Source organism: Symphalangus syndactylus, chromosome 6 (genome assembly GCF_028878055.3).
Source record: "Symphalangus syndactylus isolate Jambi chromosome 6, NHGRI_mSymSyn1-v2.1_pri, whole genome shotgun sequence".
Classification (NCBI taxonomy): Eukaryota; Metazoa; Chordata; class Mammalia; order Primates; family Hylobatidae; genus Symphalangus; species Symphalangus syndactylus.
Genome location: NC_072428.2, coordinates 144,931,533 through 144,936,879, shown reverse-complemented (window position 1 = coordinate 144,936,879; position 5,347 = coordinate 144,931,533). Strand labels below are relative to the sequence as shown.

Below are 5,347 nucleotides of genomic sequence, written 5' to 3'. Positions count from 1 at the left end.
CTAGGTGGATGGACTCGGTGTTTAGGCGGGATTGGTTCCGAAGGAGCAGTATTGAAGAGATTCATTTGCTCTTAGATTCATCAGGTGTCTGTGCACTTCTACACGCTGACTCTCTTCTCCTGCCGAGGAGTGCGGTAGGGGGCCCGCGGGCAGCTCTTCCCTCCTGTGCCCGTGGCCCCTCATCTGCAGCCTCAGCTGGGTAAGGACACCCTCAAGGTCTGCTAATGGATAGCAAGTCTGTCCAGTCAACAGTCTCACGGTTTTGTGTTTTTGGTCAATTTAACATAATTGGTGGGATCTCACCATCCCAGACAGGGGTCGCAGTGGACCCCAAAGATGGCTGAAACAGCCAGACCCAGACAGAATCATTGACTGGTGACTCCTGGCCCTAAGTCCAAAGGCCACCTCCATCCACACACACTGTCCACCTGCAGACCAGGCATGGCTATTGAGGTGGGCGGCCTCAGACACCCCACGTCACGGTGCCTACCCTGCAGCCTCCCCAGAGCGTGCATGGCGGCCAGCTTGTCCTGGAGCTACAATCACAGTCACAACCAAGCCAAGGGGCGAGAGGCCTTGTTCGGGTTTCCCCTGAGTGCAGCTCAGGAGAGAGGGAGCCAGGACTGTTCGCCCTGGAGGACCACACGGTGAATTGGTGGCTGTGGTCCCCATGGGACTGGCACAGGCCTCAGGCCTCCTGTCCATGAAGACCAAACCTTGGCTGGAAGTCTCATCTGAGGCTGGTCAGCTTAAGACTCATCTTCAGTGGCACCTGTAATGGACAGGGGGGCAAACAGGGGGGTTGGTCAGATGACTTGCAGAATTAAAATTGTGTTGTGAGCTGTTAAGCCCAGGCCCACCCCATGCCCGACCCTGCTGATGTAGACGAGGCCAGACTGTGATGAACGAGGGTGTCCTGGAGGGGAATGGAGTTCCCGGGGCTGGGGCATCCTGTGTGCTGGCCTTCAGCTAGAAGCGGGCAGCTTCCTGGGCCCTCCCCACGGTCCTGGCAATAGGCGGGCTGGTCCCAGTGGTGGGGGATGGCCGCACTTCTGCAGATTGACCCCTTGCCTTCTTGCTGCTCTCTAAACCCTACCCTTCTGTGAACTTTCCTTTCTCAAGCCCAGCACCTGGGCAGCTCTCTGGAGACCTCATCTCAGGCCAGTGGAGCCAGGCACCACTGGACACGGGAAGCTGGGAAGGCCTGACAGGCCACTTTCCACCCCCATCCTCGGGGCCCTGCATGGCCAGTGCCGGCTGTGGCTGACCGTCTCCTTTGCTTCTGCCGAGGGTGACTCTGGGCAGTTTTCCCCAGGACTCCCCGTGGCTGAAGGCGCCCTTGGTGGTGCCCCCCTGCCTGGCCCCCTCTGCTTCCCTGTTCTGCTTCTCCCACACTCTGACCAGTCTCCTGGGGTCACTTCCTGAATACGTCCTTGCACACAACTCCTGGCTTCAGAATCTACGGCTCCATTTTACAGATGAGGAAACTGAGGCTCACAGTGATGAAGTCGGCAGTGCAAGGTCACTTGGCCGTGGAAAGCCATGCTGGGAGGCAAGCTCGAGTCTGGGTAAGATTCCTCCCACTCCCTCGCCTCCACCTGCCAGAGCTGGAGTGGGGACCTGGGTCTCAGCGCCTTTCCGAGGCCTGACAGCAATATGTTCTCCAGCCATTCACCTCCACAGGGCTCTGTTGGAGCACAGAGGGGTGGGGGTGGTGGAGATAAGGCCGCAGTGCAGGTACAGTTTGGGAAGCATTCTGCGATGGGGTTGGAATGCCTGGGGCTGCTCTGGGGAGGGCGGGCCGGGGCTTTCTGGCAGGGCTGCTCCGGGGAGGGCAGGCCAGGGCTCTCTGGCAGGTGGTTGGGCCAATGCTTTCCCAGGCTCACAGAAGTAGCGGGGATGCAGCCCACCCTTTAGCACCAGGCAGGGCTGTGGATGGTCGCCAATGTGGAGGAGTGTCCAGTATGACATCTCAGTTTCCAAATGTAGAGGTTGCTTCAAGGTTGAGGGTGCGTAGGGCGGGAGGGCCCTCTGCCAGGGGGCACTGGACAGCACCCAAACTGAGTGCACTGCCCGGGATATCACAGGCCACCAACTGCACGTACACAAAATACAGCAAACGCCCAGAGAGAAAAAATGCAGTGACTGAGCCTGAAAAGGCCCCACGGAAGAGCACGCTCATTTTTAGAACATGTTCCCTTGCGGGCCCTGCCGTCTCCTAGTGAAGGAAAGGCCCTGAGAAGTCCTGCAGGCTCCTGCTGCACCCTGCGGGGTCCACACATACCTCATCTGGGAGCCCAGCTGCCTCTGACGTGTTTCCTGGCACATCCTGCCCACTTCCTCTCTTTTATATTTTCCTTCTCCCGACAGGAGCCCCGGAATTTTATTTCACGCAGTATTCCCCGTGCTTGTTCTGGGAGTGTTAATTCATGTTCCCTCAAAATAAGAGTTTCGTGTTCAGGTGAGGAGGTCATGGAGCTCCAAGGGCAGTACGGTGTTCCCTCACATCATCTCCTCATTTTCTGAGGGTCCCCGGGGGGGCGATATGCAAAGTGCTCCAGGGTTTGCGTGGCACAGGCTGCCCCAGTAGACACTGGCCTCAGGCAGGCTGCACCCCCAACGCTGCTGGGATGGGGGTAGAGAGTGGGGACAGCCGCCAAGCAGTGCGGGAGGGGGTGCTCGGGGGCTGGGCTGGTGGCAGTTTGCCAACAGTGCTAACCAGCACTAACCAGCACTAACCAGCACGGCAGCATTGGGTGTCAGCCTCTGATCCCAGCTCCTCAAGACAGCTTGGGCAGCACTGCCGGTGGCTCCATACTGAGTCATGAAGCCTGAAGAAAATGTGGCCCCTTCTCTCCCTGTGCTGTCTGCAGACGTCAGCACCCATCTTTCACACGGAGATGATCATGGCTCAGGTTACCTATAGCCCTTCCATTTTAGGAAGCTACACTACAAATCTATAAATGCACTCACAGCTCTGTCCAGGGTATGCGGGTGAACTCCACCCCACAAAGCCCACAATGGAACACTAGTGACAGGTTCAACCTTATGAATAGGTGAATTCAAGTATAGTTTGATAATACAGGCAAGTAGTCATGATAGGAAAAATCTTGATTTAATTTTTGTTAGTCACTCAAGCCCTTTGTAGACGCATGATGGTGACAGCAATAACAGTTGACATGCATTGAGCATTTCCTGTGTGCTGAAGAACAATCACATTCTACATTAAATATTTAAACTTCACAACTACTCTACTATTATTCTCAATTTATAGACAAGGACATGTGTAGTTTTAAGAGTTTCAATTACTTGACTACATTTATACAGCTAGTGAGTCTAGATCCTTCTCGTCCCACAGGTGAGAATCCTAATGGCCAAGTATCTTCCATTCTTGTGGTTATGTCCCACAAAGCTGCTGGAAGCCAAAACTAACTTCCCTGTACAAAAAAAAATATTAGCCAGAGAGTCAGAAAATACATGAGCTGCACATAGTAGGTGCTCGCTGTACACGTGTTGCTGTGATTATTCACGAGCACGGCGAGAAGGACAGGTTTAATGGCTTAGTTTGCATCCTCCCCTTTCTAGGTCTGATGCCAACCGGCAGTCCTGCCAGCAGTGACCTGCAATTCCACTGGATGTGGCAGGCAGGATCTGTTTCCCTGGCCATTTTTTGGAGAAGGTCCAGCTGAGAGGCTCAGACAGCCATAATGGATGGGATCTTTTTAGAGAATGCCATGGTTTCAACCCAAGAAGACAGCAGGGCCATCAGCAGAAGTGAGACAAGGAGCTGGCTGGAAAGTGAAGATCACGGGCAGAAGGCAGAGGCGTGGCAGGTGCCCTGAGTGGCAGAGGACTACGGAGGGCAAGAACCCATATGAGAGATGTGGACTCGGCCAGCAATGGCGCAGGTGAGTCCGTGAATGCTCTCAGAGACTGGTTCTGAAATGCACACCTGTATTTTTCAGGGTTCTTCAGAGACACAGAAACAATAGAATGTGTGTGTGTGTGTGTGTGTGTGTGTATGTGTGTGTATGTGTGTGGTTTATTATAAGGAATTGGCTCATATATTTCAGGGCCCTAGAAGGTCCATATTCTGCCATCTGCACACCGGAGGCCCAGGAAGCCGTGGTGTGGGTCAGTCCAAGCCTGAAGGCAGAGAACCAGGAGCGCTGATGGTATACGTCCCCACCTGAAGGCAGGAGAAGATAGATGTCCCAGCTCAAGCAGTCAGACAGAGAGTGAAGTCTCTGTTGCCCAGTCTTTTGTTCTATTCAGGCCCAAATGGATTGGATGCGGCCCACCCACACTGCGGAAGCCATCTGCTTTTCTGAGTCCATAGATTCAAATACTAATCTCATCTGAAACACCCTCATAGAAATACCCAGACCATGTTTAGCCAAATATCTGGGTACCCTGTGGCCCAGTCAAGGTGACACATACAATTACTCATCATGAGACTCGTGGGAAAGCTGTGTAAATCATGAGACATCACTTTTGTTGGCCAGAGAGCCAGAAGAGCCACTGGGGAGGGAGGCTGAGGACCCTCATGTGCCCCAGGAACATGCAGAAGACCAGGGGGAGGGCAGCCCTCCGCCTGGGAGGAGTCTGATCACGAAATCAGGGCAAGGGCCCTCGGCAATTTGCTCAGAAATTTGCACTGTGGGCAGGGAGGCAGCCTTGCCAGAAGCCTTTGCCACGGCCACCTGGCCTCATGGGAAGCCTGTCCATGTAGCTACTCATCCCTGAGCTGACCGTGACTGAGCCTGCTCAGTTGTGCTGGGGCCCAAGAGGCTGCTTCGGTGAAAACAGAGAACCAAGCTTTGCACATCTTTGCTTTGTAACTAGAGGGACTGTGTATCCTCAGAGATTTATGTTTGAAGCCCTTCTCTTGGCGCGTTTTCCTGCTGTGTGGCTGCCGTCTCCTCAGCTAATTCTCCCAAACCCTCCTCATCTCTCTTGCCGGCTTCTCCGTGCTCCTCTCTTGCTTGGGAGCGGACGAGTGAGCTTTGATATCCACTCTCACAGCTGGGATTCAGGCCACTTCGCAGACGAGGGGCAAACCTGTCATGAAGTCCTTAGCTCTGAGCCTTGGAGAGTTTAAGGGTAAGCCCTAGGTATTTATTAAACCACAGGCCTGACAGGAAAAAGGTATCTTTAAAAACATAATAAAATTCCTTTAAATATATCCCCTGTCCCGGTTTGCTGAGTTCTTAGAGGCCCGGCTAAGGTACCCAGCGGCAGTAAGTCCTTCCTCCTGGCTCATCGCCTCCCTGGTGGCTCTGGAGACTTAAGTGGGGAGGAGAATTCTGAGCTCTCCGCAGTGTGCCCCATGCTTTTAGGGCTTTGC

The 5,347-nt window shown here is 54.1% G+C and overlaps 1 long non-coding RNA gene across 1 annotated transcript; it reads left to right on the top strand.

The window, feature by feature from the left end:
* The first annotated feature begins 1,193 nt into the window (after positions 1-1,193).
* On the top strand, positions 1,194-5,108 carry LOC129476922 (uncharacterized). The gene is made up of 4 exons (XR_008655167.2): positions 1,194-1,568; positions 2,371-2,461; positions 3,586-3,908; positions 4,074-5,108. It is a non-coding gene; the product is annotated as an uncharacterized lncRNA (long non-coding RNA).
* Positions 5,109-5,347: the final 239 nt, after the last annotated feature.